The sequence below is a fragment of the Toxotes jaculatrix genome, chromosome 20, assembly GCF_017976425.1.
Source record: "Toxotes jaculatrix isolate fToxJac2 chromosome 20, fToxJac2.pri, whole genome shotgun sequence".
NCBI classification, from domain to species: Eukaryota; Metazoa; Chordata; class Actinopteri; family Toxotidae; genus Toxotes; species Toxotes jaculatrix.
This window is the reverse complement of record NC_054413.1, coordinates 2326012-2338839: the sequence shown is the minus strand read 5'-3', so window position 1 is coordinate 2338839 and position 12828 is coordinate 2326012. Positions and strand designations below refer to the sequence as shown.

Below are 12828 nucleotides of genomic sequence, written 5' to 3'. Positions count from 1 at the left end.
ACAGTCATAGAAACTGCAGCAGCAGTGTGATTTATTTAGTTCATAAAATTGTCTGTTTTTAAGATTTTAACCTCTTTGTTTGATTCACAGACGAAAAACAAACTGCAGGCTGCAGTAGTGTCATGATCATATTAAACACATGCTAATGTGTCCTGCTGCTGCTGCTGGTGGTGCATTTACCCATCTACTTCATACAGAGCCGCCCAAATTTAATTAGCTATTGTAATCATACATGATCTATGGCTTACAAGGTTTTATAGGAAGCAGCGAGTCTAACTGGAGGCTTTTACAAAAATAACCATTTATTGATTGATTCAAACCCACACTCAACCTCTGACTTTGCAACTATTAATCGGGGATTATGCAAATGTAAAAACAAAAAACAAAAAAAACATAAACCCAATGCACAAAAACATTTAGCTCTTATTTTTATTAAACTTGAACATCGCAGTTAAAACCCAGAGCTCTAATCCATCCTTCCATCTTCCTTTTGTTTATGTCGGTGGTGTCTTTTTTCTTTTTTTCTTTTCTTTTCTTTTTTTTTTTTACCTCCCCTTCTCCTTTTTTGCCGTGTTGTGTGCTGGGGACTTGTGAATGGCAGCCAATGGGAGGGTTGAGTCCCCTCAGCCTCTCAGCCTCCCTGACATCCACAGCGAGAAGTGATGCAGCGCGACTGAGACGCGCAGTTGAGGTGGAACAACGGGCAACACAATCTGCGGTGAACGGATACACTTGGCTCCGGCGTGCGCCTTCGCAACCCCGGGAAAAATTTCCTCTCATAATAAACTTCGTTATCAGGTGAGCGGGGCTTTTGCTTATAACTTCTATCCGCTGTGGAAATTGTCTCATTTGTGACACATTCGCCGCTCGAACACAAACCAGTTACTTCTCCTGCAGCGTTTGCAGCCGCTCTTGATTTGTCCGAGTCGGGTTATTCTGCGCTGCTCACACATTAATGACTAATGGGAAACACTTGTGTCGCTGATATAAGGTCTTATATAGGTTATATTCCACTGAAATCGCTTGTGGAGCAAAATCCATATGTTGCAGACTAATTAGTGGAATAACTTCGGGCTTTGAATGGGAAATGAGTTTGAATCGGAAGTTGTGTTCATATTTACAGCTTATTCATTCCGCTTGTATCGTGGCTCAGTCCGTGGCCAGCTGGTTCATCAACTTTTGTGTTTTTCTTTACACGTCTCTGTGCGTGATTCTCATTCATTTGTCGAGACGAAACGCGCCCCTCCGGTGCAGAGGTCCTGCTCGACGCAGAGCGTTTCTGCCCCGCCGCGCTGAAGTAATGCGAGCATGCAGGCCCGGGCACTGAACGCACCTTTGCCTTATTTTGTCACGTTTGAAACTTCGGGCCTTTCCGACGGTTGCTTGAATCTATCTGTGAAGCTTTAAGCTGAGCCCCACCACACACACACACACACACACACACTGACTCCCCACTCCCTCTCCACCGATGATCTTACTGCAGCCAGTGGCAGATCCACGGGATGCGAATCGATGCAGGTGGGACAGCATGCTCAGATAAAGGCGGATGGCTGTCTATCTGTGGCTGCCTGCAGTCGCACAGTGATGCTCTGCTGCCTTTTTTTTGTACGTGGTGTTAGGGATCAGCTGGAAGGGCCTGTTTTTTTTTTTGGGATAGCACTCCTGGAGTTGACTCAAGTTTTCTGAAACAACATGTCCTCCAGCGTTATTGACAACAACGTGATATCAGTGATGTGGCTGTGAATATTTAATGAACTTGCTGAATAATGCAGGCAGCGCTATAGAAGAGTTAACTTGGCTTCTTTGCTCAAAAGTTGCAGGTATTGGCAGAGTAAAGGGAAGAGGTGTAGTGAGTGTACTGAAGGGCCCATGTAATCCTGAAAACTGAATTTAGTGCTTGGCAAAGTTTCACTGTCCTTCCTGTTGCCTGCAGATTGCTCCATGTTAGTTATTGTGCTTGCTCAATGTAAGCCTGAGGTAATATGCCTTGAAGGCGGCCAAGAAGTTGTTTGGGGGAGTTGTCAAACTGCTCGGGGAATATTCTGCAATAAGCACTCCTCTGCACACATACTTTTTAAATTACAAACAAGGACTCGTGCTAATGAGTGGAGATTGGGCAAAAAAGGAGCGTTGCTTTTGTAAAGATTAGGTTAACTTCACCGTTTGTCTTCCTCTCTCTCGCTTTTCTTTTTTTTTTACTGAGAGAACTTCCAGCGTGTTTTTATATGGCAGAGAGCAGCTTGGTGAAAGGAGATTGCCTGAACCAGGACAGGTTTTGTGGTCCAGGTTTTTCATATGCTGGTTTGAAGTTCAGAGATGAAAGGGACAGAGTAGAATCCGTGACTGATCAAAGTCATACAGAAAACAAGGCAGGTACTGAATATTTAAAGGCGCTGCAAATAGAGTTCCTGTGTGTGTGCATGTGTGTAGTGAACATACAGTACAAAGTGTATACATGTTTATGGTTCGCGGTGTGTGAGTGCTTAGGATGAAGATGTTAAAAGTAATATTGCAGAACTGATTTGACAGACAGGGGAATAGACACATCAGAGCCATCTGCTTTTTTTTTTTTTTTTTTTTAAAGCAGAGCTCAGATTACAATGGACAGTCCCTCACATTTCATCTTTCTCTTCTCCCAAATATCTTCACCCTGTGGGTCATGTGCAGCAGCTTAGGGGATATTCCAAAAAGCTTGAGTCTCAATCTGCCGGCCGGCTCCAGCCCGTCCCTGTGAGCGGTGACGTCACAGGATGGTGGGTTTACCCGACGGCCAGACGACGATGACCGGTGACCCGAGTTGATTACATTATTTGTGCTCCAGATGGGCAGCATCATTTTGATGTGTCCTGCTCATAATATTGAATGTTTGGAGTCCTCTGTACAGCGGCATCTGGAGCTAATAAAATCAGGTGCCAGTGGCTGCTGTCTGTGCTAAAGCAGACTCTGATCCCCTATGGGAATGTCCACGGCCTTCGTTCCTCTTCTCCGCGTGTTTGGATACTCGCGGACATTTGTTGAGCTTGCAGGCGTAGCGTGTGGCTCTAATGTGTGTGTGCTTCGCTTACGAATGTTTGAAGTCAGTGGCAGAGAGCACCCCTGGGCATCGTAGTTCACTAGATGCACCTTGATTGTTTGAGTGCATTAGTCACGGTCTGTATGATGCGATAATAAATCATGACGTTGTTTGTACTGCGAGTGCTCCGGGATTCCTCCTAAGATTTTCTTCTGCCAAATATTTATCTGGAAATGCTCCTTTCAGTGCCAGCCAACTGGGCTTCTCTTTTTCTTTTCTTTTCTTTTCTTTTCTTTTCTTTTCTTTCCTTTCCTTTTCTTTTCCATAACAATGCCCCCTGCTGTACAGGACAGACTTGTGTAGCCACTTCATGAAGAATGGCAGATTTGATTTCTGTCCCCCTAATGTAACGTTTTCTTTTATTTCTTCAGGCTTCTTGTGACCATTAGAGCAAATTTCCTGCAGGCACAATGGCAACTTCATAACTGCTCCGTGCTAATGAGACAGATTCCCTTCAGAGGCGCCTATTTACAGAGCAGTCAGACCCATAACTGCACAGAAATCAAAACAAGGGGAGACATAATTCCTCACCCACCACCACACAGAGGCAGGAATTGTGATGTCTGTTTCTTGTTAAATCTACTATTGGCAGGGGCCGCCATCACCTTCCCTCTGAAGGTCAACCTGAGTCCCAGATTGAATTTGCTATGACTAAAAAAAGACGTTAGAATTAGGCGGGATGCAGTTAAGCCACGGCAAGGCTGTTTCTCGACAGGTTTCAGCAAAAGGGATTTAAGAGCTTGGACGGTGGCCAGGAGAGTAGAACGTCACTGTAGAGTCTGCCTAAATCCCACAAAAAGGCCTATTTTGCTCTCTATGTGCTGAGAAGATAAATACACATGGATCTGACAATTTACACCTCACTTAACAATGGGTAATTATCTCTCCCTGCTTTGTGCAGGAGAACACCAATTACACAGAAATATACTCATAATTCTATTTTCAAAGTGGTTGGACAGAGATACGGTGCGTGTGCTGTGTTCTATGTACAGTGCTGGATGAAGCTGATTGTATGCAGTGCATGGCTTAAGAGCTGGTGATAAGAGAAGAGTCCAGCTTCGTACAGTATGGCGCACGAGGACGGATGTGACTTTGAAATCACTTAGATTCATGTCTTTGGGGCGGGAAACAGAGTAAATTGCTGCCAATGTTGAATAATGCTTTCTGCCAACAGCTTTTTTTTTTCCTCCCTCTTCCCCTTCAAACTGTGGCTTGGCTCCACAGCTTTTCTAATTATGAAGTGGCTGAGAGATAGCTTCACAACTCCGATACTGTAGTGGCGGTGAGCGGAAGCTGGCCGAATAGCAATCTAACTGAATTACCAACAAAGCCTGACAGACTTTTGGAGTTTAGTGAACATATTTGCAAAAGTAACATCCCCACCTACCTATTCAGTCACGAAATGTAGACACAGACGCACAGACACGGGCTAACACACATCTTGAAGGAGGCGCACGCAAACACACACAGGCACAAATGCAAGCAAACAAACACAGTACAAAGAGGGAAGGTGTACAGTTCTCCGCACGCTTCTCAGCACAATTTAACAAGATATATTAGTCACCCAGGAGGCAGCAGAAAGCCAGGCATCCACAGTGTGCAGCAGACTGCAGTCTGACAGTGGGAGATAGTGATTTACAACAAAGCCCTGTAGACCATGGCACAATTTCAGAGTTGCGGAAATGACACTGGTAAAGCAGGGGCATGAAAGTCTATCCACCAGCCACGTCTCATTTCTTACACCATTTGCCCTAGGAAGGGGAAGGTGAAGAGGGAGGGGGCAGATGACAAATCCTGTATTGTCGCTACCACACAATACCCCGTTGAGCCTGCGAGTTAAAATCTGTTTGGGTGTCAACTAAAACACGAGCAAAAAGAAGGAAGGAACCCACCTTCAGCGACGCAGAAAGTTCCTTCTTTCTTAAATTTGAGGTGAAATCGATTTCTTGACCCTGCGAGTGTGCTGGTAGGCTTTGGATTGGATTTGGAATTAAATCTCTATATCCAATATGTGGGGGAAAAAAACAATAATCATCTAATGGTTGAAATCACAGATCCAGATGACTATCAAAATCTAATCAACTGTTCCTTGGCTTGAGGCTGATGTCGCCACCAAATTTCACGGAAATTTGTTCATGAGTTTCTCAGACACAAGACGAGACAATGCAATTTACTTGGCAGAGTTAAAAATATATCCACTGATTTACATTTCAAAATAAAAGAAACATCATCAAAAATGAGATGGTTTTGTCAAAATGACATCTTGAGAGCATCTTGCTTACGTATGTTTTATGCCATGTGGGGGGAGTGTCAAGACTTTGAGATATATACGTACGGAATTGTGTCCTGAAGAAGAAGTAGATTCTTTAAACTTTCCTAATCTGATCATCTGATACTCTGCTACTGTGCACTGTCTTTCAGGATAGGAAAAGAAAAACCTGCTGGGGGTAACGTCTTCAGTGTTTCCCATACATGAGTTCGACTTGGGCAGCCCGCCCAGGTAGATAAAACAGTTTTGACCTAACAGCTTATTTCACTCCTTCCAAACTAAGTAATCCTTGGCTGCACACCTGTCTGAGCTGTGTTTGCTGCAGTAGCTCAGTGAGGACTAGAGGCGTCTCTCTGTGCCGTTCTACCGTGAGTATGCGTGTGAGGCATTAAGGGGACATCTGTAAATCGTAGCTACAGAAAATGATCTGGGTTACACTTTCCCTCTTCAGACTGCATAGGTCTCTGCATACACGTCGGTCAAACACCGTGCCCCCTCCAACCACCACCACGAGTAAATTCTCTACCTGTGGGAAACCCTGGTCTTGTATGATGCGTGTGTTTCAGCCCTGCCTTGAGGTAGCTGGTTCAGGAGGAAGAGTGTGAATGAGTGCAGCAGACAGATCATGTCCGCAGGTCCTGCCTTTCCCCTCTAGTTGGATTCCTGTCTGTGCAAAGCCCAGAGGCTTAACTCTGGCTGCAGTAAGTGGACTGAGGAACGCTAAACACTGTCTGGGGGAAGGCTGCTGAACATGACAGCCAGTTAATAAGTGTATGGAAGACGAGCAAGTGCATTGTCTGTCTGACTTTTGAGACTTTTGTGAAAGCAAGGGGAAGGAGAGGGGAGGATTGGTCAGGAAGGGGGGGGTAATATTGACCGTTGGATGACGAGAGGGTAATAGAAGATCAGAAAGTCCAGCCACAGGACAAGGAGCATTAGTGCCTGACTGGAGTACGATGAAGACAGAAGGCAGTGAAGGGAAAGGGGTCGGGTGGTGGATAAAAGAAGGGAGACTTTGAAATAGTGTTACACTTGTTCCAAGTAGAGAGAGGTATGGCGAGAGAAGGCGATAATGATGCTTACTTTACTCCTGCAAGGCAGCCGCAGTGAGAGCTGTCAGCTGCAGGCAACGCTGGCTGGTGGGACGCTGTTGGGATGCCACTTGGTATGTTAACCCCCCAGACACCACTGACAGTGCGTGATAGATTGCGGGTGTGTAATTACGTGTGTATTTGTTTGCAAGTGTGAGAGAGACGGTGACAGTGGGGCTGTTTGTGGGCCTTTGTGCGTGTGTGTGCATACTGAGGTGTGTGCCTTTGTGTGACTTTTAGCGTGTCAATTTTTCTTGGCAGCGGTGGAAGCGGAGTGATGTGATTTTCCCCTCTAACAGCCTCCAGGAGTAATGATCCAGGTTATTGCAGATGACGTGTAACACCTCAACCCAGCGGGCAGTGGCGCTGCAAAAACCTGTCCTTATGGGTTAGGCTTCAGGGAGACCGTTGTCCTGGTGGCAGCGCCGTGCGCATAATTCCTCTGTCTCCCAAACCTGTCACCTTCAGATGGGCCCCTCCTTCTGTGGATAATGGTCTCCTGTCTATGTTGTGAATGATATCTGGACTCTATTGTGCGCTCGTTTCCTCCGCTGCGCTATTGTCCTGCAGAATGCCTTTGTGAGTTTTTTCTTTTCCTCTTTTTTTTTTTTTTATACAGGTACAATGTGCAAGCTGTATTCTGAGATGCTGTAAATGAACAGGCAAAGACATCAGCAAAGGTCCTATTTACTTTCTATCCCCGGAGTGAAAAAGAGAGGTTTCTGCCATTGTTCTGCTACCTCTCAAAACATTAGGATGGTTCATTGTGAATGAGAGAAATAGAAAGACCTCTGCACAAACTACCTGCCTAACCAAAGCGTGCGTCCCATTCAGGGACCGTATATTCCTCAGGGACGGACACAATACAAGCTTTCTGCAGCAACATGGGACATGCAGTAATAACTGTGCGCCGCTGTATCGGGCTGAAATACCCAGGGCGTCTCTCAGGCAGTAAGGGAAACCCGTTCCCTTTGAGAAAAGGTCATTCTTAGAGACCCCCAACAGCTGAACACTGTGCTTTGACATGAATAACTGACAACGGATGTGTACAGGTCTCAAAGGCCTCCAATTACTGTTTGACGCCGCTGTCCGTCAGAGACAAATGGGGCAGGACCTGCCAGAGGACCTTCAAGTTGCGAGAGCAGGCAGCCTCAGAGTCTACCCCTGCGCTAAAGGAGCTGCAAGTGCTTTGCAATAATTGAGTTTGATCTAATGAAGGCGATGCCAAACTTGGGTTATTGTTTGCCTGAGGACAACGCGAGACAGTTGAATTCGTTGTCGGGAAAAATGCCAAGGGAATTTCTTTGAAATGGAAAAATTGCATTAAACATTCCATTTGTATTAATTATATTGTGCCTCTCATTAACACTGGCGCTCTTAGCAGCGGCAGCAGTGCTGCTGGTGGTATTAGGCTTAAAGCGGCACTCCAAGCAGTAATATTAGAGGCAACCATCCATGCCCGAGGCACACTGAAACTGCCTGTGATGTCACTGAATGAATGAATATAGCTTTATTCTGAAGCATTGTGTCTAGACCTTTGGTCCTACGAGACATCAGTCACTCAAGTTACTCACCACTAGATTCAATTAATCATAGCCTTAATTCAATCCGATGGTCGGGCCTCCCAGCTGTAAGCCTCTAAGTGGGTTTTAAGAGAGCTGGAGTCTGCTGGTGTATGGTCCTCCATGCTGGAGCTGAAGGGCTGCCTGCCTAGCAGGGATTTAATAACACTCCAGAGGTCAAGGGTTAGACTCGCAGAGGCAGGTGGAGTGGTTACTTGGGGCCTGGCATAGACTGGAGTTAATGTGCAAACACAAATATACGTAAGCACACACACACACACACACGTGCTGATGAGTAAATGTGCAAAGAAAAAAAAAATGGACCTGTACATTCAGCTACCCACTCATCAGCTTCCCACACAAACATCAGGATGCATGTGTGTGTGTCCGTGCATGCACGCACACACACACACACAGACTACAATGTCAGAACTCGACCTACAGTAGCAGAAGCAGACACTTGTGAAATGCAGTGTGGATCTCCTCAGTCTCATAAATAATGGACGTTGGTGAAGCATCTGTCAACTTTTCTGTCAACCCTGTTCCAGATGGGAGTCAGACAGGCCAGGCCGGAGCAGCGTGTTACATACACATAACAAACCTCCATCCAGTGTGTCTCATGCACCCGCGCCCTGTTTACATCAGCACACTGACACCCGCGCTCACCTACACGCCTCAACCTATCTGCTGATTTATTAGGTCCTGCACCCGCCTTCTTTGAGCGTTTCTTCTTGGACTTGCTCGCCACACACACGCACACAAAAACAAATTCAATCATTGCAAGAAAAAGAGCAAGCGTGCTCCGAAGACCTCCCCTTCGTTCAATAAATAAAAGTGAAACGATACACTCTGTTCTCTATCTAAATACACACATATTCCCCAAAAGCTCTTTGAGTAAACGCATCAGTAGTACCTCCTCACTTGGCGGTGGGGAGGCGGTAAACACACACCTCCAGTGCCCTACATGTTTGTTGACTTAAAAATGGCACAGCTCACTTAACATTAAACACTCGCTGTGTGTTCCTTCCCAGTGTAGCCACAGAACTTTGCACTCACTAAGTCATACTTCCTTGGCATCTGGCTCAGAGGAGTCTGGGTGTGTTGTCCACGGGCACAGGGCCAGTAAAGGGACAGCGAGCAAGCAAACGAGCAACTCTGGGTTTGTGCACTGGAACAAGTTTCGGTAGCGGCTTGGTCTCTGTCTTGCTTCCCTTCCCCCTCTGGCAGCTGGGTGGTAGGATGAGTGGGTCGGGTGCTGCCGGGTGGCGGTTACTGTACGGCTGCTTTATGGACTAAAGCACTGTCTTCCCGGCCTTGTCGTAATAGAGGATTCAGCTCATAAAGCAGCATCATGATTTGCAATAAGCAGAGTTAGGGGAGAGTAATGAAGGTGTAAATCAACTGAGCCATTCTTTTTTTTTCCTTCTTTTAATCTGACGTTGGCAGTCTCTCTCCCTCTCTCCCTTTCTGTTCTGTCTGCTCCCACCTCCTCTGCTTCTTCCTCCCTTTTCTCTTTCCCTTTGCAGTAATGGAAAGCCTGGCACTCTGTAATAAAGCAGAGTGAGCAGCAGTATTAGTAAACAGTCTCCGCAATCATTCAGCCAAGTCCAACTCCTTTATTTTGTGTGTGTGTGCATGTGCAAAGTATTTCATACCCCCATACGGTGTTAGGGTTGTGGGCGTGGGGGCTAATGAATGAGGATGGAATGAGGAGTATTTAATTCCAGTCTGGGAGAGGGAGAGGCAGGGACTATTTGTTGAGTCTCCTCATAAGAACGCCTTTGTTTTCATTTTTTCACAGAGGTTCTGAACAAAAAGCCTTCTTTTTTCAATAGCAGCGCTGGGAATGTAGATGCAAATGTGCTGCACACAAGCTTTGCAGAGGGGAATAGGACCGCGCAGCCGTCAGCAGGGCACCGGGACTTGCCTCACTCACTGCCCTTTCCTTAAATAAAGACGTCATCAGAATTTTGAAATGGAGTAGTAAGTTGGATTGGAAGCAGTCATCAAAAGAGAGGGTCCAATACTTCTGAGTTAAAATGCCTGGCTGGGAATCATGTTAAAATTTCCATTCCTCGCTCCAAATCGATCGTATGGGTCCCTGCTCTCCAATATCCATGGTCACCTTTGCTATAAAGTAGGGTATTACTTCAATAATGCAGTGGGGTTTCATTCTGTGACCAGTGAGGAGAGGAAGGAAAAGAAGTGTATCTGGTGACCTCAAACACAAAGAAATGATGGCTGAGGATAATGAAAGAAAGTGGCCAGAATTTCCATGGTGTGTGTGTGTATGTGTGTGTGTGTATATATATCCATTGGGTTGCCAGTTCATCAGTTCATGAGCAAGATTGGTTGCTTGAAGTCCGCCCATGACATTGGGTTGAATTATTTTCCTCGTCTGCCTGTTTAACTCCAGGTAGCCTCCGTGGACACGTTAATGCAGTATTGATTGTTTATCTGTAATAACACCATGCTGTTGCTGCGCTGCTGACAACAGGGGAGGGAGGGGGGGGGGGGGCAGGAGAGGGTTTGGGGATAGAGGGGAGGGTGCCGCGGGTGGTAAGGTGGTGATAGATAACACACTGTACCCTCTTTTGACTGGTAGCCTGCGATTGTGAATCTGGGGGTAAAACGAGGTTGCTGAACGTATCCTATCTGGCAATAGTCCAGGTGTGAAATGGGAAATAGAAACTGGGGTGAAAACGTCAGTGCAATGTGGCCACTGCTCGATAAGGCTGTCTCCTGTCTTCGAATAATTCAATCTCCTGCTCTGACCATTCTGGTAACTTCCTGATGCCAGTGCCGGTGTCCACACAGTCTCTGCCCCTGGGCCTGGAGCCCATATGGCCAGCTACAGTGTCTCTCTGTGACCTATGGCCGGGCTTGTTGTTGAGCCAACCCTCCCGAGGAGCTTGGTAATTACAAATAAGCTGGAAGTCACACCAGCCATGAGAAAAGGTGAGTGTGATTAAAGACGTGTGTACAGCAAAGTTCAAGGGGTGCTCCACTGGCATGTCGGCATATTGAATCGTGTGTCTGTGCACTGCTCTGGAATCAAATGCTAACTTGGATCAATCAGGCTTCTTTGTTCATTAGGGTCGTCCGTTCCCAGGAGTGGCAATAAAAAAAACTACCCATCACAGCGCTCATTTCAGTGATGAGGCAGCTGTCCCTCAGGGATAACTAGCTGAGGTAAATAAACATGAGTCACAGTTAAGGTCAGCGGAGATCAAGGCCGACTGTTGTTCATCTCAGAGGACGCCTGAGTCCCTTTTTCACGTGATTAGATTGTGAACTGAGCAGAGAGACCCTTATTTTAGCAGCGGCACTGCAGGATCCATTCAAAATGTACCACATGAAATGAAAAGCCAGCAAATATCCCCCCTTTCATTCTTGAGGAGCATAGCTAACGAAATATGTATTTATACGAGGCATTTGAATTCAGATGCCATTACGAATTGTGTGGCTTATTCTTGAACGGTATTCATACAATTTATATTATTTTCATTTGTTTTTTTTGTTTTTTTATCCCAGGGCTGGGCTGATACCCTGGCAGAAGTCCTGTCCGTGACAAATGGCTTTCTTAACACTTGAATGCCTCAGTGGTTGTAGTTGGGTGCAGTTTTAGACTTTTTTTTTTTTTTTTTTTTTGTCCAATTCAAGAACCATCAAAAGCCAGAGTATCGGTGCCCGTCTGTAGCTTCTGAGTGTGTGTGAAGCCTCCACTATTAATAATGTAAAAACAGGTGCTCCTAACTGTCGCTGTGTTATTTTATGGTGGGCTCCTAGGAAAGGTCATTACTCTTAGTCGAGGGGGAAACACATTTTCTCCACGCAGCCTTTTATTAGGGCCATATTTTAGGTGTGTGATGTCTTTGTTTTAGCTCCATGTATTATTTAGTGTTGTGTGACAATTGTGTTTGTAGCTGTCTTGCTGCTGACCCGCTGTTACAGTCGATATACGCCTGAATGGAAATGTGCTTCCACGTCTTTCCCTCTCATGTAATTGTCACAACGGGGCGGCTGAGACAAACGTGGGAACACAACTCCCTCACTGATTTTCAATTCACTGTGCGAAGTTTGACCTTTGTGTAGTCCAATCAATGCATCTGCTTCCAGAGACGCACTATTCATTTAAAAGCAAAGGCTGCAGCGTGATCTAATATCCTAGCAGGGCAATATTATTAGGAGGTAAACAATATTATTGATAGAAATAATAGCTTTTAATTACCAGATTTATTGTGAGTATTATTCCTACAGTGATGCGGCGCTGGCCTTTTGCTCCAGACTGTGCAGGGCTGAATGTACAGACTCTTCCGCTTGACTGCACATGGCACCACACACAAACACTTGGGAAGCAAACACTGATTTGCATGGAGACGGAGGCTCCCATAACCACCAGTGTATTACCACAAAGGCCACAGTGGGGAAAGCAGGAAGCCGGCAGACCCGTCCATTGAGCCTCCCCATCCTCCCATCCCCACCCTCCCCCCCAGTCATTGTCAGTCCCTCAGAAGAGAGCTGTGTTAGACCACACGGCTGCTGGTGACAAAACATGTGCTCTGGTGAACACACAGGAAAGCAAACAACTGAGGATGTCTCATCTGCTAACGTGTCACCGGATGAATGCCATTAAGCTATTATTACTTTGCTCTTTATTTGCGAGGATGTCTCGTTCCCATTTGTTCTGCCATCGAGCAGGGATGACCACATCTGTTTGCCACCAGGGTACTAGGCGTTATTAATCTTTCTGAGAGGACATTTAGCGAAATCAAACCTCCATTTATTAGCCCCTAGCGCAGGACTGGAGAACTGGCGAGGGGAGATAATGAC

The 12828-nt window shown here is 46.0% G+C and overlaps 1 protein-coding gene across 1 annotated transcript in view; it reads left to right on the top strand.

The window, feature by feature from the left end:
• Positions 1-665: 665 nt before the first annotated feature.
• LOC121200376 (cadherin-6-like) overlaps positions 666-12828 on the top strand; it is a 79205-nt gene continuing 67042 nt past the window's right edge. The window contains exon 1 of the mRNA XM_041065643.1: positions 666-798. The gene's annotated coding sequence lies outside the window, so the exon portion shown is untranslated. The remainder of the gene's footprint in view (positions 799-12828) is intronic.